The sequence below is a fragment of the Chrysemys picta genome, chromosome 7 (assembly GCF_011386835.1).
Source record: "Chrysemys picta bellii isolate R12L10 chromosome 7, ASM1138683v2, whole genome shotgun sequence".
Lineage (NCBI taxonomy): Eukaryota > Metazoa > Chordata > Testudines > Emydidae > Chrysemys > Chrysemys picta.
Window position 1 is genome coordinate 54,632,679 of NC_088797.1, and position 21,826 is coordinate 54,654,504.

Below are 21,826 nucleotides of genomic sequence, written 5' to 3' on the forward strand. Positions count from 1 at the left end.
TCGGAGCCGCAGTGTCCCTCCACCACCTGCAGCGTCTCGGAGCTCCGGGACATCCCGGCTGCCCGCGGCAGCTCTGTGCTCTGGGGTACCCTGGCCACCCGCGGCGGCTTCATGCTCTGGGGCACCCTGGCCGGGGGACCCACGGGGGACCCATCGCCCACGGTTGCTGGGAGTTCAGGGTCTGCCCACTGCCTGGGAGCTCTGAGGCACCCCTGCCCTGGCTGGGAGCTGCGTGACACCCCTGCCCCCCGCCCTGGCTGAGAGCTGCGAGGCACCTCTGCTGCCCTCTGCAGCTGGGAGCTTGATCCCCGCAGTTCCCAGCTGCCAAGGCCATTGGGGGACCCTACAGCTCCCAGGCGCTGGGGCTCAAGTCACAGAGATCTCTGGAAGTCACAGATTCCGTGACTTCCATGACCTCTGTGACAAAATTGTCACCCTAATCATGACCACCTCTATTTGCATGAGGCATTGCTATGGATTGAACACATGCCCTCTAGAGGGAAAAGGCAGCACGACTGAATTTTGTTCAGTAAGCAAAAGCCAAAAACACGAGACCAGTGATACCATTCAACCACCTGATACTGAGAGAGGAATAGCTTGTATTGGAATATAGACCCAACCTAAAATGTAAAATGTCACGTTTCAAGTGGGTTTCATTGATGGGCTTTAAAGTAAATTTCCTCTGTCAAGATGAAGATTCCAGAAGATAAGATGTTTGGCTTATAGCCCAGTTCTAAAATAGAAAAATTATTGCAAATGCCTCGTTTCTCAGAAGGAACTGGAGGTGATGAAGTGGAATATAATGTTTTATTTTTAATGTTGCTGATGAATGAATGTTGAGTGACTGGGCGATTGGCTAGTTTTCCCCCCCTCCCAATTAGCTATTTTTATAGGATATTTATGTTGAATTTTACATAAACTGGTGATACAATATAATCTCGAGATTTTTTCACTCAGATAAGACCATGTTAACTTCCTCAGACATGGTCCTTTTTCTTTTCTTTCTTTTTTTTAAGCTCAGAGACATCTCAGGCCTTTTTATTCTTTTTAATGTAGGGTGTGAAAGTGTGGCTGCGAGAATGCAGGTGTGTATGAGCACCCATACAACCCACATGGGCAAGGTGCCTGAAAGAAATGTTCCGCAGGTTTAAACAGTCCTAAATGATGTCTCGTAAAATTACTCCCTAAAGTGTGCTCTGTGTTTTATGTTTAAAAATCCTGAGAGACTTCAGCTTGTCCTCTGCAATTTCTGGAAAATGCACTGTCAAACTTCTAGTTATCAAAAATATTCCATTCAAGTCTATGCTATAATTAGGGCTACGATTTTGTCATGGAGGTCACAGAAGTCACTGAATCCGTGACTTCCAGAGACCTCCGTGATTTGAGCTCCCAGCGCTTGAGAGTTGTAGGGTCCCCCGCCACCCTGGCAGCTGGGAACTGTGGGGGCCAAGTTCCCAGCTGCAGAGGGCAGCAGGGATGACCTGCAACTCCCAGCTGGGGTGGGGGCCAGGGATGCCCCAGAGCTCCCAGGCACCAGAGGGCAGAGGTGCCCTGGAGCTCACAAGCAGTGGGGAGACCCCGAGGTCCCGGCCACCATGGGCGGCAGGGAGATCCCGAACTTCTGGTCACTGTGGGCGGCCGGGGTGCCCCTGAGCACAGAGCCACCGCGGGCAGCCGGGGTGTCCTGGAGCTCCGAGCTGCCACGGGTGGTGGAGGGACACTGCAGCTCTGAGCCACGCAGGTTTGTTGATTTCACCTTGTTGATTTCACCTTGACTGGACAGTTGTTTTGCTTTATTCTTAGTTTAGTTTAATATTATTAACAGTAGCTTAGCTTTGGTGATAAAGTTCCTTTGCTTTTATCTTTGTTTAAGTGTTCTAAATTTTTTTATAAACAATCATATTTCTTTTAACAAGCAATCTGGGTCCAGATCCCTTTGAGACCTGGGATAGATACCAGCCAGTCAACCTAAAATCCTGTCCTGCTCCCCTAATAAGCCTATGGTTCTCATAGGATATACCCTGGACACACATGACGGGGAGGAGAAGGGAGGTGGGGGCCACAGATTAATAAAAAAAAATCAGAGAACAGAAAGGAAGCAAAGAAGCAGCAGGCAGGTTCTCAGAGGGATGTCAAAGAGTTTGTCAGACTGGAGAGATGATGTTTTACAGGCCTCAAGAGTTATTTCAGGACCTGCTGGCATCCTGAAAGATAAGCCTGGAAGAACCATGACTGCTGCCCAACAAAATTAGAGCGGTTCCAGAAAGAGAGAGAGAGAGATGGAACCTGCAGCGTAAGGTCTGCTGGATAGGTTTCTGCTCTACACTGGGGTCAGTTTTAATCTGGGCTGTGCCCCTTCACAGGCAGCCTCCCACTATATATAACATCATTTAAAATGTTTGTTTCCAGATACTGGGGAAAAATCTTACCAACTGCTCCAGATACGCACTGAGAAAATGTTCTTTGGTCAAGTGGTCTGCGATCCAACAGCACTGGGTTTGTTGTGATCGGAGCAGCTGGCAGGCTGTCATTGGCACGGTCCCCAGGGGTGGCCCGTCCATATAGACGAACTAGGCGGTCGCCTAGGGTGCCAAGTTAAATGGGGGGAAATTCGAGGAAAAAAAATCAAATGGAAAAAAATACAAATAAAATAACAAAGATGTCATTATTTCAATTCCCATGCGTGTACGGAGGGAATATGAATTATAATTCATTTCTCTACATTTCTGAGAATTTATTAATATGTTAAATCTTTAATTTACTGCAAAAATAAAAAATATTTTGGCGAATTTTTTTTTCAATTTGTGACGCAGGGTCAAGATGACACTCCGCAATTTTGATAAGCAATAACTCAGCCACAATGAAACACATCCGCCAGTGGCAAGAGCTGCAATGCTAGTGACACCTAACTCAAATATACATCAAGGTCGCATAGCTGGAAATTCATGTAGAGTGGAGATATCACGAGTTGATACATGTCAAACGGTCATTTTAACACACATCGCAAGTAGATGGTTAAGAATCAAGCGAATACCGTGGAAAATTGTATTTCTTGGTGCCAAAGAATAAAGAATAACATCTTTCAGCATTATAAATCCAAAATGTGAGTATCTTTAAGCGTTATTATTGGGCTGTATAATTATGAACTTTTCTTTGTTATAACTGGTTCACATGTAATAAATAAGGTACATAAAAAAGTAACAGCGTTAACGCTTAATAGACTACGAAAGTGATGACGTCACACTCCAAGCAGGTAACCAGGAGGAAGGGGATTTACTTTCCAAACAACCGGTGTCGGGTTATAACATCGAAAAAGGTCATGTTGTTGCCGTGTAAATGCTGTAACTAACTGTTTTAATAGGTAAGTGAGTGTATGTTACTAATCATTGAACCTTTAAGCAGTGAAAAGACGTGTTGGGATGGCTGCAATGTGGTTTAAATCACCAATCATGTGGTGGGTGTGTCAGCCATTCTTAACGCTATAATGCTTACAGTCGGGAGCACAGTACATAACAATATTCAAATGCCCAATGGCAGAAAGAGGAAAAAGAAAAGCCTCAGGAGCTGAGTATTGTAAATGAAAGGCTAAGAAGGAAAAGGACCAAGCAAAACAGGAGGGAACCTTCCTGAAATATCTTCTCTTTAATCCAAATAAAGATGGAAGCAGTTCACAGCATCCAGATGAAGGAATTTTACTTGGAGGGGAGGTTAGCTCACATCCGCATGGAAGCAGTTTGGAACATCAAGATGAAGGTATATTACTTTATGATGAGGGTAGCTCACATCCACAAAAAAGCAGTTTGGAAACTCAAGATGATGGAAAGCTTACTTCTAGATGAAGGCAGCTCATAGCATCAGACTGATAGGGAAGTAGAGAAAATTTATTCACCTTCAGAGACACATGCAGAAATTGAAGTAAATGAAGTAGAAGGAAGAAAGGATGAGGAAGTTACAAACAAGTTACAAGTATCAGGGTAGCTGTGTTAGTCTGTATCCACAAAAACAACAAGGAGTCCGGTGGCACCTTTACAGTATGGGGACCCAGCTTCATGGCCCAGATGTGATGACAGTGTGTGGCAAATTCTCGTGAAACATGGACGAACAAGTTCATGAATTTCCCTTCCCTAAGGATGGAAATAAAAGAAAATTCTCTGCTCAGCATTACAAGAGGAAACTCATTAATGGGGCAGAAATTCATCAAAACTGGTTACAATATTCAGTGTCAAAGGACTCTGTTTTGCTTTTGCTGCAAGTTGTTTAGAAATCAAGCAATTGGTACATCACTTACTGAAAATGGTTCGAAGGACTGGAAAAACATATCTTCAATTCTCTCTTCACATGAAAGAAATACCGAACATTTGTAATGTTTTCAAAATTGGAAAGAACTTGAATTATGATTTGAAAAAAGGAAAAACTATCGATTAAGAAAATGTACGTGTGATCAAGGAAAAAGAAGAATATTGGCAACAAATATTAGAGCATCTGATTGCTTTAGTGAGAGTTCTCGCTGGGCAAAATTTAGCATTCCGTGGCCGCGGTAGAAATGAAAAATTATATACTCCAGGTAATGGAAACTTTTTAAAATTTGTTGAATACCTAGCTGTGTTTGATCCAGTCATGAAGGAGCATCCACGTAAAATAACTGATCATGAAACACAGGTTCATTACTTAGGAAAAAATATGCAGAATGAACGGATTCAAATCCTAGCAAATGCCATTAAAAAGAAAATTGTAGAAGCTGCCCATTCTGCAAAATACTTTTCAATAATACTGGACTGTACACCAGATGTGAGGCATGTTGAACAAATGACAATGATCATTCGTTTTGTGGATATGGAAAAGTCTGCAGATGACAATGTTGAAGTGCTCATAAAGGAACATTTTTTGGGTTTCTTATCACTGAAGGAGACGACTGGAGCATTTATGACTGAAACTATTCTACAAGAGCTTGAAACAATGTCTTTATCTGTTGAAAACGTACGTGGCCAAGGCTATGATAATGGGAGTACACCTCTACCTTGATAGAACGCTGTCCTCGGGAGCCAAAAAAATCTTACCGCGTTATAGGTGAAACCACGTTATATCTAACTTGCTTTGATCCACTGGAGTGTGCAGCCCCCCCGGAGCACTGCTTTACCTCATTTATATCCAAATTCGTGTTATATCGGGTCACGTTATATCGGGGTAGAGGTGTAATATAAAGGGTAAAGACAATGATGTGCAAAGGAGAATGATGGAAATCAATCCTAGGGCCTTTTTCGTTCCTTGCAGTGAGCATTCTCTGAATTTGGTTGTCAATGATGTTGCTAGATGCTGTTTGGAGGCAAGCAGTTTCTTTGACCTGTAGCAACGTGTTTATGTGTTTTTCTCAGGCTCAACATGCGGTTGGGAGATTCTGACTCGCTATGTGAATTCTCTAACTGTGAAACCACTTAGTCAGACAAGATGGGAGAGTCTCATTGATGCTTTGAAGCCTCTTCGCTATGAACTTGGAAACATTTATGATGCCCTAATTGAAATTTCTAATGATACTACCTTTACTGGATCATCTGGCAATATGGCACGTTCAGATGCAGAAGCTCCTGCAATTGGCCTTTCCACGTTCAAATTTTTGACTTCCCTCATTTTGTGGTATAATATCCTTTTCAAGATTAACCTCACTAGTAAGCAGTGTGATGGGGCAAGGCCAGATGGCTATAGAAAAGGAATGGGAGATAGATATATTAGCCCCAGGCTAAACAAATTCCTGGTACCAGGATAAGTAAATGGTAGCTGCTCCAGGTCAATTAAGACACCTGGGGCCAATTAAGATCTTTCCAGAAAGCAGTGGAAATTGCTAGGTTGATTGGGACACCTGAAGCCAATCAGGGGCTGGCTGAAACTAGTTAAAAAGCCTCCCAGTTAGTCAGGTGGATGCGCATGTCAGGAGCGGTGAGAAGTTGTGCTGTTGGAGAGACTGAGCTGTATACACCATACTAGGTACAAGGAAGGAGGCCCTGAGGTAAGGGTGAAGTGGATCTGGAGGAAGTGGGGGCTGCTGTGGGGAAGTAGCCCAGGGAATTGTATGTGTGTGTCCTGTTCCTAAAAGGTCAGTTACCATAGCTGATACTATTAGGGTCCCTGGGATGGAGCCCAGAGTAGAGGCAGTAGCGTAGCTAGCGGGATGCAGGGGAAGCAGCCGCTTCCCCTCACCCCTTTGCCCCAAAGCGGCGCCTTTCCAAAGCCAGCCACCGGCCGGAGGAGCAAGGGGGGAGCGCAGGCTGGCTGCCCGCAGCATGGCCGGCAGCCATGGGGGGGGCGGCGGGCATGCGGCCAAAGGAGCAGAGGGGCGCAGCATGCGGCCCGACCCCGCAGCCACGGCTGGAGGAGTGAGGGGGGACGCAGGCTGGCCGCCCACAGCGCGGCCGGCAGCCATGGGGGGGCGGCGGGCGCATGGCTGGAGGAGTGGGGGGGGGGGCACAGCATGGTGGCCGGAGGAGCGGGGAGGAGGGGTGGTCAGTGGTGCAGCCGGAGGAGGAGCCAAGGGGGTGTGTGGCCAGAGGTGGAGCCAAGGGGGGTGCCATTTTTAGGTTTGCTCCCCCTCCTCTTAAAACCTGGCTACGCCACTGAGTAGAGGGCGGGCCCGGGCTCCCCCTTTACCTCCTGATTAATCACTGAGACTGGGAGACAACAGAGACTGTGAAAGGGAGGATCGCTTCTCCTCACCTCCCTCGCTGGCTTATGATGAAAATGGCTCAGTAGACTGTGACCCTTGTCTCTAGAGAGAGAAGGGTTAAGAGGAGGGTTACAGTGAGCCTCTGAGGCTAGCTAAATCCGTCAGGAAATGCAGGACCCATGGAGACAAGGACAGAGCTTTGTCACAGCAACTTCAGGAAAATAACTTGAACATACATTCTGCTTTTCAAAAACTGCAGCAAACTAAAAATATTCTGGAGGAATTCAGAAGTGATGAAGGGTTCGAAAGAACACTGGTAGATTCTCTCAAGCTTGCTGAAGAAATAGACTTTCCAACAGAATTTGAACCAGAGCCACTTCGCATTCGGCAAAAGAAACAGCAGTTTTCATATGAAGGACGAGACACACCCATTCAGAACCCAAAACAAAGGTTCAAAGTGAATTTCTACTTCGCAGTCCTTGATACTGCTATTCACTCGGTTGACGAAAGATTTCAACAGATGCAGCAGCTAGAGCTAATTTGGCTTTCTAGATGATATCCACAGCTTGCAAAAGAAAACAACAAAACAGATAAGAGAATTTTGTATAAAACTGGAGTCGGCATTGACTCATGAAAATTCAAGAGACATTGATGCTACAGATTTGTGTAGTGAGCTTCAGGCTTTTTCAAAATGATTTAAGAAACATTCCACTCCTGAAGAAGTACTGAAGTTTGTTTCTGAAACATTTTTCCAAACATTTTTAAAGCTCTATGCATTCTTTTAACTTTGCCAGTTTCCGTAGCTGGTGGGGAATGTAGCTTCTCAAAGTTAAAATTGATAAAAACATATCTGCGTTCAACAATGGTGCAAGAGAGACTTGTTGGACCTGCCACAATGTCAATAGAGCATGAAATAGCTGGAAAACTGGATCTAAAAGAACTATTGACTGAATTTTCAAAACGTAAAGCAAGAAAAGTCATGTTTTAAGAGCACAGAGTGTTTTTTATTCAGAGTGTTTTGTAAATACAGGTTAAAGTTCATTGAAGAGTTTTCTTATTTCTTTCTGTATTGGATGTGGTGGTAATGGCAGTTAAAGCAGGATAGCGTAATGGATGATTTTGGATTTGTAATAGTAAAAATTACAATTAACATTTTTAATGTATTTTTTTTTAAATCGGACTGATATCATCTAGCTGTAGTGTACAAATCTATTCTGAAAATTTCATGTCTCTATTTTATCTTATCTTAGAAACATTGGTTGGACAGACGGATGGACAGACATACCAAATAATTAAGCTTCTGTTTACAAAAAAAATGCTTAAACATTAAAAGGAAAAAAGGGGCAAAATGTTTCCCAGTTTACCAAAAAGCTCAGCCTAGATCTGTCTTGGGGCTTGGGGAGGGAGGCGCCGATTGCATGGTTCGCCTAGGGTGCCAGTTGCTGGCAGCTAGTCTAGGGCTGCCCCGACCATCCCTTTGCTCTGTCCCGGTGGTTGGCAAGGCATTGAACCTGGCGCAATTCCCAACTGCCAAATGCTGCTCAAAGCAGAGAGCTTAATACTGACCACATGGGAGAAGAGGTGGGTTTGGGTGTGGAGAGAGAAACTGGAACCTGGAAACAGCGTACAGAAACCCTCTCCCATGCTGATGGTTCTTACAGCAAAACTTGAACCTCAATACACAGCATGGGGTGCGCCAGAGAGGACATGGGGAGCACAGGAAGCCATTCATGGGCCTTTGGAAGAGGTAAAAAGAGCAATGAGTAGTAGCAGTTTATGGGTGGTTCTTCTTTCCCATTCTAAAGAGGTTCAGCTAAGCATCCAAATGTTGGCACCTTTGGAGGTCTGCCCACCAGCGGCGTATTATTGCCTAGGCCCAAAAGGCCAAGGCCTAGGCCTGGGGCGGCAAATTTGAGCACCCACGGAAAAGCTCCCCTCCCCTCCCCCCTACTCCAGCTTGCCTACGCCTCCTCCACGAGCACGCCGCCGTGTCCTGTTTCTCTCCCCTCCCTCCCAGCACTTGCACCGCGAAACAGCTGTTTTGTGGGGCAGGGAGGGAGGGGGGAGGAGGAGGGGGAACACAGCGTGCTGGGGGAAGAGGCGGGGCCAGGGCGGGGATTTGGGGAAGGGATCCAATAGGGGCAGGGAGGGGGTGGAGTTGGGGTGGGGACTTTGGGGAAGGGGTTGGACTGGGGGCGGGGAAAGGGTGGAGTCGGGGTGGGGTCAGGGGCAGGCGGGGCGGCAATTATCTCAGGGCCTAGGGGTGGCAAAATCATTAATCCACCATTGCTGCCCACCACTGGCTCCTGGCAGGTTCTAAAGAATTGGGATGTGGATGGAGATCCAGGGTGGATTTGCATAAGCACTCACCCTTGGTCTAACTCTGATGTAGTGGAAAAACTCCCATTAGCATCAATGGCAGCAGCGTGATACAGGCCAATTGTGATACAGAGCCCCACTGATGGTTCACTGTTCTGGGTCAGCAACTCATTGAGTTTGACACAGTCAGTGTACCCCAACTCACCATTGTCATAAACTGTATCTAAAAGGGGGCATGTCATATGTCATTGGAAAGCCAGTAACCCATGGACTGTTAATATTCTAGCGTGACATATGTACAGTACACCCACAAATGACCTTGTAGATATGTGCTGCAATATGTTCTTAACATGTATTTGGCAATCAGTGCCTAAGCCACGCCTCTTCCAGACACAGGAATGAGATTCCGCCTGCTGGAATGGGTCTCCCATGTAAATGGAGCAAGGTGTGAGCAAAGACAATGAAAACCACATTTGCATGCCAGGTAAGCAAAGCTAGCGGGAGAGCCGGGAGGGAACAAGCGACCACTTAACAAATGCGAGAGGGGATGGACAGTGGTGGATTACATTTTTATGGGGCCCTGGGCCAAAGCAAGTGTGGGCCCTTCCCCACCCCTTCCGCCTGCAGCCCCCTCCCCCCGCCCCCAGCGTTCCTGCCGGGGAGCGGGGTTGGGGCTTCCCCCCATCCTGGTAAGAGGCCTGGGTGGGCGGGGGAAGCCCCCGCACCCTAACCTCCCTCCCCAGCAGCCATGCTGGGTGGGCGGGCAGAGCAGGGCAAGACCCCACGTTCTGACCCTGATCCCCGGCAGGTGGAGCGGGTTGGGGCACAGGGGTGCCCATTTTTCCCGGGCCCCCAATTGGCACAGCAGCACAGCATTCTAGGCACCCAGAGTTGCAGAGCAGGCAGTGACACAACCCCTCACTGGTCTGGGTTGAACCCCAAAGTGTCACACCAATCCCATGCACTTGTGAATCTTCCCTTCCCTTCCCTTCCGCCCCCGGAATGGTAGATGTAATTAGAGACAGGTGAATGCTGAAGAAAAAAAGTTTCCACAAATATTCTTTTGAATTTTTACAGTAATTTGTTTCAACTGTGATCATATACCACCAGAAAGCTGACTGCAAGTGCAATGCTCAATCAGGGAAGAGAAACATACTGTGAGTAGACCTGTCTCCAGTCAAAACACCAACTCTCAACAATACACAGATAAAAAAGAACTCCAAGAAAAGATTTTAACAAGCTGAGAAAAATCCAAATCTGTTTGCAAACAATTCAAACAGGAAGAGTCAACATTTTAAATATGCTTCTAGAATGCTCACTTTTGAGCAAGGATTCCCCCCTACTTAAATACATCTAGGGCCAGACGCTCAGCCCTTCAAGTTTCCTCTAGCACAGAGGAGACCAAAGCTTGCATAGATCTAATATAGCCAGCTACTCATCAGCCCCGCCTGCTTCCCCACCCCCAAAATAGGGGACATTCCAGGATAGGGAGGTGGCATGTCAGGAACAAGAGGGGCTGGCCCAAAGCACAAAGTGTTCCAGTGTTTCTATTATCCACTAGTGCTCCCTGAGGTTGCTCTAACTTGTGGTAAGGGATAGTTCAACCCCTGGCAGCCCCCAGGATGTGGAGAATTGAGCCATTTATGCCCCTTCCTCAGATCTGCCAATCACTTGCCTGGCACCACTTTGAGGTGCCAGACAAAGTTCAAATATCATTTAAAAAACCCTTCACTAGGGAGACAATCAGAACATCTGAAGAGAATGAAAGGAGAGAGTGAAGGGAGGAAATTCCTTATTACACAGGGTCATTCTGTTTTAATCAGTGGCCTAATACAGTGGGGGTTTTCAACCTTTTTTAACTTGCGGCCCCCTAAAAAGTTTCAAATGGAGGTGCACACACCTTCGGAAATCTTAGATAGAGTTTGCGGACCTGTTTCACCACTGGTTGAAAACCACTGGCCTAATGTGATCCAGTGAGTCCACCTGCAGGTCTATGTCCTCTAACCCAGATAGGTTCAACTAGGCACAGCTAATCAACTGTGTATGCATTTGTCAGTTCAACACTTCTTTATTCTCACATTGATTTTCGTCACTACACAGTTTGATCTCCTAGAGCAGCCATCGAACAGGCAGCACAGCTTCCAATACCACCATGGGCAGCAGTGACAAACACCGTGAGTGAGCTCAGACCTGGAGCCTGCAGGAGGACGCAAAGGTCCACACACAGCCTCCAGCACCAGAACCAGAAGAGACACGTTAAAGAAACGTAAGAGTTTTTCATTGTTTCCAAGGTAAAGCATGTGAGAAACTGATGCTGGTTGACATAATACTGTTATTTATACAGCGCCTGCCTGCCAAAGTGCTTGGGGCACTGTGCTGCAAAAATCAAAGCAAATGCAATGAATGAAAACATAATCAAATAAGAATACACCACAAATGAGGAGGCCAGTTTTAGAATAGGAGAGAAAGGGATCAGAAGGGACTAAGTATAGGGCCAGAGGCCATTCAACAAGCTTTTAAAGACAGGAAACGTTAAGGAGCTCTTTAAAACCAGAGAGACAGTTATTGCTATTTATATGTTGAACACATAGCAACAGACAGGCCCTGCCCTGAAGAGCCTACAGTGTAATTGGACAACACCAACAAAAGGTGGTGGGGGAAACAGACACAAAGGGGATAAATGATTTCCCAGGGTCCTCCAGCAGGACAATGGCAGAGTTGAATAGAGCTGACTGTGGAGATATCTGAGCCATTAGCGATTATCTTCAAAAAATCACTGAAGACGGGAGAGATTCCAGATGACTGGAGAAAGGCAAATAGGCAAATATATCTATAAAAAGGGAAATAAGGACAACCCGGGGAATTACAACCAGTCAGCTTAACTTCTGTACCCGGAAAGATAATGGAGCAAATAATTAAGCAATCGATTTACAAACAGCTAGAGGATAATAAGGTGATAAGTAACAGTCAGCATGGATTTGTCCAGAACAAATCGTGTCAAACCAACCTGATAGCTTTCTTTGACAGGGTAATAAGTCTTGTAGATGGGGGGAAGTGATAGACGTGGTATATCTTGACTTTAGTAAAGCTTTTCATACTGTCTCGCATGACCTTCTCATAAACAAACTAGGGAAATACAACCTAGCGTTATGCTACCATAACGTGGATATGTAACTGGTTGGATAACCATTCCCAGAGAATAGTTATCATTGGTTCACAGTCATGCTGGAAGGGCATAACGAGTTGTGTGACGCAAGGATCAGTTCTGGGTCTGGTTCTGTCAATATCTTCATAAATGATTTAGATAATGGCATTGAGAGTACATTTATAAAGTTTGCAAATGGGAGGGGTCGCAAGTTCTTTGGAGGATAGGATTAAAATTCAAAATGATCTGGACAAACTGGAGAAATGATCTGAAGTAAACAGGCAGTAGTAAAATGACAAATGCAAAGTACTCCACTTAGGAAGGAACAATCAGTTGCACACATACAAAATGAGAAATCACTGCCTAGGAAGGAGTATCACGGAAAGGGATCTGGGAGTCATAGTGGACCATAAGCTTAATATGAGTCAACAGTGTAACACTGTTGCAAAAAAACTGAACATCATGCTGGGATGTATTAGCAGGAGTGTTGTAAACTAGATGCAAGAAGTAATTCTTCTGCTCTACTCTGCGCTGATTAGGCCTCAGCTGGAATATTGTGTCCAGTTCTGGGCACCACATTTCAGGAATGATGAGGACAAATCAGGGCTGCCAAGAGGATTCAGGGGGCCTGGGGCAAAGCAATTTTGGGGGCCCCTTCCATAAAAAAAGTTGCAATACTATAGAATACTATATTCTCATGGGGGCCCCTGTGGGGCCCGGGGCAAATTGCCCCACTTGCCCCCCCCTCCCCCAGGCAGCCCTGGGACAAATTGGAGAATGTCCAGAGAAGAGCAACAAAAATGATGAAAGGTCTAAAAAAACCATGACCTATGAGGAAAGATCGAAAAAATTGGGTTTGTTTAGTCTGGAAAAGAGAAGACTAAGAGGGGACATGATAACAATTTTCAAGTACATAAAAGGTTGTTACAAGGAGAAGGGAGAAAAATTGTTCTTCTTAACCTCTGAGGATAGGACAAGAAGCAATGGGCTTAAATTGTAGCAAGGGCGGTTTAGGCTGCACATTAGGAAAAACTTCCTAGCTGTCAGGGTGGTTAAGCACTAGAACAAATTCCCCCAGGGAGGTTGTGGAATTGCCATCATTGGTAGGGTGACCATATTTCCCAAAGAGAATATGGGACCCCGCCAGAGGCCCCCCCCCTCCGATGCTGTTACCAATTACAGGAACCCTGTGGGGGGCCCCCCCATGCTATTGCTGGAACACTGCTCCCCCCCACAGCCCTGCCTCCCGCCTGCAGGGGACTGGCATCTCCATTTGCCCTCTCCGCACTGCACCCCACTTTTTTGACAAGAGTGGGCATTTGTCCTGTTTGTCTTGCCAACTGATAAAGTCTGCAAGAGCAAACAGGACAAATGCCTCCTTTTGGGAAAAAAAGTTGGGACAGCCGGGATAGGGCTTAAAAAAGGGAATATCCCGGCCAAAACGGGACGTACAGTCACCCTAATCACTGAGGACTTTTAAGAGCGGGTTAGACAAACACCTGTCAGGGAGGGTTTAGATAATATTTAGTACTGCCATGAGTGCACGGGACTGGACTAGATGACCTCTCGAGGTCCCTTCCAGACCTACGACTCTATGATTCTAGATCTCCTCATTCCCAGTCCAGAGCCCTCTGCACTAGACAAATGTCTCTCAAATGTGGCTGTATAAATAAGAGGAGCTATGCATTTGAGCTTTGCAAGTGTTTCAGTCACAAGGTGGAGTGGCTGTGGCTCAAATGAGACAAGGTGTTAGTGGATCTTTTACATTTCCTCATCTATCTTGTGACTGCCAGTTTAATAGGTATCGCAAATAGCAGCAAATATGCTCTCTCCAGCTGGCATGGCAAGGATGAGATTCTGCTATCACTGCTGCCAATTAAAAGAAAATAATGAGAATGACTGTTAGTAGCAGGCCATCACTAATGTTTATGAATTTCTGCTTTTTATATATAGTTTAATGCAGAGGCGGATTACAGTTTTATGGGGCCCTGGGCCAAGACAAGTGGGGACCCCTCCGCACCCCTTCCATCTGCAGTCCCCCCCGGTCCCACCTGGTGCTCCTGCCGGGGAACAGGGCATGGGGGCTTCCCCTGCTCTGCCTGCCCGGCACTTCCGCTGAGGAGTGGGGTCAGGAGTGCCAGGCAGGCGGGAGAGACCCCCAACCCTCTCCCCAGCAGAAGCATCAGGCGGGTGGACAGAGCAGGACAAATTCCTGCACCCATAGCCCACTCCCCAGCAGAAGTGCCAGGCGGGCTGAGCAGGGCGCAGAGGTGGCCATTTTTCCAGGGCCCCCCAGTTGGCCAGGACCCCAGGCATGGGGCCCGCTGGCCCAGTGGCTAATCTGCCACTGGTTTAATGGGATCATGAATTTATTGATGGCAAACTGTTCTATGTCGTTATTGTGAAGCATCCAGGGAAGTGCAGCCAATTGAACTGATCAGTCTGTGTCACTTAACTGGAATGTCCCACAGACCACTGAATTGTCTATGGGGCAATAAGGAGGAGAAGTATGATACAATTAATAATAATTAGCATATTAGACCAAATCCTGGCCTCCAACAATGGCACATGGCTTGCCAGTCAAGTCAATGGGGGCTGCACAAGCATATTCTGAGCACTCTCAGCTACCTGATATCTGGGCAGGGTAATGAGTCACCTGCCTCAGTGAGTCAGCAGAACCCATTCAGCCTCTTTCCCAGCAGAATCAACACCTGATGGGTGTGCTAATTCAGGCAAACCTTGCCAGTCTGTTACAGATAGACAATCATTCTTTACTTGGATGTGATGGTCCTTTTGGTTTCACCCATGCTACACACAGGTTCACACTCACATGCAGAAAGACAGTTGGGAAGCTGCCAATATGTATCAGAAAAGCATCTAATACTACAGGTAGCCCAATAAGTGGCTGTGAAACACATCAGTACACAAGAGGTTGGCAGTGGAGAATGGCCAGTGAGGACTCTTCCTCTAAAAAATGCCACCTGCATGAGACTGGGGATCTCCTGGAGTGATATGGCATGGTGCTTCCAAGAGCCCCTGCTGTCTGTAGTAAGGTAGCACTATTTCCAGCTGGCCTAAGAGTGAGTAAACTCATGAATCTCCATCCCAACCATAAGGACCCTTCTCCATCTCAACGGTAAGGACCCTCCATTTTAGCCCTGAGGATTCTGGGAGAGAGGAGTCAGCAGAGAACCAGAAAGGTGGGTGAACACACAAAAACTCCCCTTAGACTGATGTTGCAAATTATCCAGGGTCTTAGAAAGAAGGGAGACCTATTATGCTTTTCCAGCTGACGCCAGGGAGCCAAAACAGCGCATGCACCAGTGGCAGCTCTGGCCCTCTGGGTGTAATTGGATGCAACTTCAATGGAATTGCAGCTGCTTACACCAGCAATTTGCCCCAGTCACTTTGTGGAAGGAGAAGAGGGGCAGCATTATAAAGGGAGAAAATAAATGAATAGCTTCGTTATTACGATGCTCAAGGTCTCATTCTTCTCTCATGGCAGCAAGCCACTGATTTTAACTGCGTTACTCCTGATTTACATCAGTGTCAGTAAGGTTAGACTCACCCCTCTTTCCCATCTTGGGCTCTTCTTTCAGCATCTCTAGATTTAGCTGAAGATGAGTCCATTTCCTCTTCCCCAGTGGGAGATTCAAGCCAGCCGAGCCCAGGCTGCCTGAGAAGAGCACTGGCACATCCTCATGTAAATCATTGCTCATTACATGTATTAGAGCATGTCAAGGAGGAGAGTGAGTAATGCTCTTCATACTGACAAAACTAAATACTTGCTTCTCAGGAAGGCAGCGCAGAGAGGTTGGCACCCAGCCCATGCCCCAAAATAGTAGCAGATACCTCCAATTCTAATCTTTCAGCATCTGTTACATAAGCGTTAAAGACACGAGAAGTGCCACTACTTACTGATACATTAGGTGAGGGTTAGTGAGCGAGGCAATGGGTCAAATGCATAACAATACACCCACAGGGCTCTGTTTTAATTACATTTCTTCACATGGAATCACAATAGGCACTAATACCAATAAATAAAATGCAACAAAAATCTAACATTTACTCCTGGGGGAATTCTGTGCCGAAAAATTAAAAATTCTGTGCACAATATTGCAAAATTCCGCATATTTTATTTGTCAAAATAACACAATATAATCATGCCAGTTTCAATTATTTTGGTAATTTATTTCAAAATACTTCTCCAGTAAGTATGTCTGTAACAATACAGAAAACAAAAAAAGATTCAGGAAATGTTTTTTAACAAATTGATTCCTTACCAGGCATATTAATACAGAACTTTGAGTAATAATTAATTTAAACTACAATACAGAACTGTATTTCCCACACCCCTCAGAAGCACTGCAAAGGCTTGGGGGAGTCTGGGATAATGGAGGAGCTGTGGGAGAGGCAAGTAATTCCTAGGCAGGAGCCTGGGAGTGAACCTGGAGGGTTGTTGGGTGTGGGTGGGAGAAGTATGGAGCAGTTTTCTGGGGTGTGGAGGGATTGTTGGGGAGCCTCCTCCATGCAGACCCTGGCTGACACCATTCAGTGCCTCTCCCATTCAGTCAGGCACATCTGCCCTTATCCCTGTGTAATCCTGCACTTCCCCTCCCCCGTGTCCCTGCACCCCCACTCAGCTACTCACCCCCATCCCCATGTGTCCCTGCACTCTCATTCAGCCACCCCTCCCCTTGATCCCCATGTGGCTCTTCACTCCCTCCCATTCAGCCCTTAGCTCAGTGCGGTCACCCCACTAGCTCCTGTGCCCCCAATGCAGTCTTCCCCCCCCCACACTAGTCCTTCTGAACGCCAGTCTATGTGACCCCCCCCCCCTCCCCAGCAGCCCCGTGTGCCCCACTCTGTCCATCCCCCACATATCCTGTGCCTCCTCACCTGGCCTCATGGGTATGTCACTGTGACGAATGCAGCCTCGGCCCCCTCCCTCTCTGACTGGCTGCTCCAGCCCATGAGCCAGCTGCCCTATCTTCTGGCACCACAGCTAGGGTGACCAGACAGCAAATGTGAAAAATTGGGACAGGGGGTGGAGGTAATAGGAACCTATATATAAAAAAGACCCCAAAATCGGGACTGTCCCTATAAAATCGGGACATCTGGTCACCCTAACCGCAGCAGTCTCTGGTGAGTAAAGGTGTAATTGAAGCACCTCTCCAGCAGAATGTATTTTCTGCAGGAAAAAAAATCTGCAGGGGACATGAATTCTGCACAGAATTCCCCCAGGAGTAAACATTTGAGATCAGGCTCACTGTCTGGGTTCCTAAAAAGCTGTGCTCAATAAAACTGTCTAAGGAGAAAAAACAGACAGAGGATGGAGAGACAACACAGTGAATAGCAACAAGACAATGTACAATACCACTACCGATGGGAAGCATGCTTAGGATGAGACTGCAGCAATTAGACAATGATTCTTACTCCACTTCCATTTGGGACAGCATTTGCCATAATGCAGAGGTTCTCGACTTGTGGAGGTCACACACTGCTGTCGCGGGGTTGCAAGCACCCTGCCCTCCAGAGATTGCTATACAGCAGGGGTACCCCAGCTCACTCCTGGCTGGATGAGAAGCAGTCCTGGAGGTTGGGAGGTCCCAGCATGGAAAAGGTTGAGGATGAAGCATTTCTCAAATGCGGCCACCAGTGGCTTTTCATGAGGCCAGAGCCTCCTGGGGGGTGATGGGGGTGCACAGGTGTCCTCTCCTCCAGGGCTGCCAGCAGGGGTTGGGCCCTTTCGCCCTCTGGAGCCACAAACTTTGAAGGAGCAGGCAGGCGGGTGGGGCTTGGGCTTCAGACCTGGGGTGGGGACAGCAGGCTCCATCCCTTGGCCACAGACTTTGAGCCCTGACCCCGGCCCCAGCTCACCCCGCTCCCACCTGCTGCTTCCTCTGGCTTTGGGCTCCAGCCATGCAGCAGTGGGCTCTGACCCCAAGCCACAGGGGTTTCAGACTCCAGCCGTGGGGTCATGTGATCCAGCTCTGGCTCCCAGCCATGCAGCAGTGACTGACAGCCCCAAGCTCACCTCCTCCCACCCCCACATTGGCCCTGGCCCCCACTGCATCCTCCAGCCCCAGTCCCTGGCTGCACAGCTGCAGGGCTCCGGTCCCCGGACTCACCCCCCCTCATCACCCCTGGCCCCAGCTGCCCCCTTACCATCCAGGGATTAGTTTATCTCCCAGCTTGCCAGGGCTATTGTGAAAAGTCTGTTGTGTAGAGTAAATCTGTTGTGAAAAGTGGTATTTGTATGTTTGTTAATATAACTTTTCACTGCCTCCCAGCTGGCTAGCAAGTCTGCTACTGTGAAAAGTGATATTAACAAAATACAAATATCATTTTTCACAGAAACAGACTTACTAGCTAGCAAGTCTTAAAAAAATAAGCAAACACCACCACCAAAAGAAACAACAACAGAAAGGGACAAGAACGTGCAAAACACATTATTTGTTTCTATTCTGTTTAGGTCCAGTAAAGAACAGAGAAAACTGTACATTATTTTTATTATTGAGTCTGCGAAAAAACCCTACATCAATACATTACAATGATTTGGACATGTATATATGCATATTTATTTTGTTTTTCCTAAAGTTAATTGAGTATTTTTGGAAAAACTGTCAGAGCGGCCATCAGCAATAGTTGGTGGCCGCACTGTGAGGCCACCAAAAATTTTCTTGTGAGAACCCCATAGTGTATCAGACCATTGCTGTACCAAGTACATTTTTCTGCCTCCAGCAACAATCTATACCTGATACTCAAAAGGAAGGCAAGCATCTCTCACTCCCATCACTGCCCCCCACTTCTCATTAATGTACCTGATTAATTCTACAGTGCTGTGCATGGAGGACAACATTTCTACCTGACCCCTGTGGCAATCATTTTAAGCCCTGAAGCATAACCCTGGATACCTTATCTCAGCTAGCAACAAACATTATTAAATGTTTGTAAAGGAAATTGGTGCTTTAAATCCAGCCATGTTTCGACTCCAAGATGAATATAAGTTTTCATGGCTAACAACTATGGTAATATTTTCAGTCTGAAGAGGGATGGGGGGGGGGGGGGGGAAGAATGCAAAACTTAGATCAGAAGCAGGTCTCTCAACTTTGATTTTATAGCAATTATCCTCCTTCTACACCACTACTCAATACCCACCTTTCTCTGTAACACTAACAATTCTCTTATTCTCATGCTTCAAGAGGAGAAGAGGCCCCTTAATTTCAAGCAGTTCTCTCTGAAAATGGGCTTCAGAGTCTTTGCCAAGGAGAATAATAGAAAAATCAATGCCAACAGCAAGAGGGGAAATATGCAGAAGAGCCACTGGCATTTGCTTGAACAGAACAGCTGGAATAAGTTGTCAATTTCACTTACCATAATTTCAGGCTGCACTGCCTGGCAAAGGGGACCATTAAAGAAAAGAAAGAGCTTGTGACAAGCTTATGACATCTCAAAAGCAATAGCAGCCCTTCAGTTATTCAAGAAGCTGTGGAATGACAAACAGATGGAAATGAGAAAAAAAAACAGAACAATGTCATAAAACAAGTTCTTCTCTTGAGTGCAGGGGCAATGGCAGGCAGATGTACCATTGCCAGAGCAGAATCTGTCTGATCCAGTGCAATGACAGCATTACCTACAAATTAAACCACAGCATGCTGGGCAGAGAAAAACACAACTAGTATGATTCAGTCGTGTCCTGCACATGCAGAAAGAATGCTGACCACACATCAAAACTCAGAGAGGAAAAGCAGAGACAATGCACTCTTCCAGGAAGAACAAGATCTACTTTGCAATGACTTATAACCCTTACATATCTGGTTATAGGTGCTGGTAATTGTATCTCAGCCTGGAGAGTCACAAATAGATTTCAGTGGGTTGCAACCAGTCTTCATTTCTTTAATGACTAGATAGAAGAGGGCAAACTCTGTTGTATTGCAACATGGGGTTGTTGTATGGAAAAGGTTGAGAAACACGGATAAGAAAATGTGGTGTATGAAGCTACACCTCTATAGAACACGACCCGATATAACATGAATTCGGATATAATGCGGTAAAGCAGTGCTCCGGGGGTGGGGTGGGGGGGAGGAGGCGGAGCTGTGCGCTCAGGCGGATCAAAGCAAGTTCAATATAACATGGTTTCACCTATAACGCAGTAAGATTTTTTGGCTCCCGAAGACAGCGTTATATCGGGGTAGAGATGTATGTAATGGACAGAATGGGTCATGGGATGTGTTCTCTGTACTGTAACTTCAAATGCATAAGAGTCTCCAAGATGTGATAGAGCTGCCATTCTGTGTTTCAGGTCACATGCAGAAAGCAAGTAACTGAGGCCAAGCTCTTTCAAGGTATTTAGGCTCATAACTTCCACAGGAATCAATAAGAGTTAGGTGCAATAACTTCCAGGATCTGGGCCTTTTTTTGTGTCTCTCTCCCCACTGCCCCTTGGAGACTTTATATTTGTTCTTTGTTGTTTTCCTTCATCTGAAATCAGTCATTTAGACTGGAAAGTACATTTTGCTTTTTGCAGGAGGAAATATGGGTGCGTATTGTTCAGAACTAGAGGAAGGAAAAAAAGCCTTGTGTTCTAGAGGCCATTCTTGCCCTTCATACTTGTACAAACGGTGTGTAATTTCAGAGTCTTTATACAGAACACAGTGAAAAGCCCCCATAAGATATTGATTGTAATCACTAAGGCAAAGTTTTTGCATCTCATGTGTTTCCTTGCCTCTGCACAACCTGTCTTATACCAGAAACTGCAAGTAATGATAACAGCTGACATGACTACACTGGGCGTGATTTTCAGTTACACTAAGGAACTTAGATGCTACTCTGACAGCATAAAGGGGCATTGAAGTGGATGGAAACAGCCTCTTGAGAATATCCCCTGTATATGGCCTCTCCAGCTAGCATAAACTTAGCATAAGGGCTTCCAGCAGATCAGTGACACAGCCAGAGTGCACTACACTACAGCTACTCCATCCTTCTTGGTGTTCATAGGGGGCCTGGGAAATAGAATGTAGATTAGGTCAGCCCAGAGGTTGCTCTGATTTACTCTGACAGCCAGATTGGCCCCTGCCTGACTCCAGAATTAGAGGAGCACAAATTTGGCTTAAAGGCTGCTTCAAGCCCAGGAAGACAGCAATGGAGAATCAGGCCTATTATGACAAGAGTTACAAATTCTCTTCGATTGGCTAGATGCAAACTGTTAGATCCAGCTCATCTATGCTGTCCCTCATTAACTTAGTAAGGAGGGCTTTAAACTAGGCTCACCAGGGGAAGGAGACCAAAGCCCTGAGGTAAGTGGGGAAGTGGGACACTGGGAGGAAACACGAGCAGGAGAGCGCAAGAGGGGAGGACTCCTGCCTCATACTGAGAAAGCAAAACGATCAGCGAGTTATCTTAAATGCCTATCCACAAATGCAAGAAGCCTGGGCATCAAGCAGGGCGAACTGGAAGTTCTGGCACAGTCAAGGAATTATGATGTGATTGGAATAACAGAGACTTGGTGGGATAACTCACATGACTGGAGTACTGTCATGGAAGGACAGGCAGGGCAGAAAAGGTGTGGGAGATGCATTGTATGTAAGAGAGCAGTCTGACTGCTCTGAGCTGCGGTATGAAACTGCAGAAAAACCTGAGAGTCTCTGGATTAAGTTTAGATGTGTGAGCAAAAAGGGTGATGTGGTGGTGGGAGTCTGCTATAG

General features: G+C 46.4%; 1 protein-coding gene across 46 annotated transcripts in view; it reads right to left on the minus strand.

Annotated features, from left to right (window-relative positions):
- Positions 1-21,826, minus strand: part of SORBS1 (sorbin and SH3 domain containing 1) — a 291,557-nt gene that overhangs the window by 149,121 nt on the left and 120,610 nt on the right. For 6 of the 46 annotated variants that reach the window (XM_065553245.1, XM_065553229.1, XM_065553259.1 and 3 more), the window contains one exon: positions 2,430-2,582. The exons of 39 other annotated variants lie outside the window; for them this stretch is intronic. The gene's annotated coding sequence lies outside the window, so the exon portion shown is untranslated. Of the gene's footprint in view, positions 1-2,429; positions 2,583-21,826 lie in introns of those variants that run through there. One more of the 46 variants, XM_065553220.1, reaches the window with a different exon arrangement.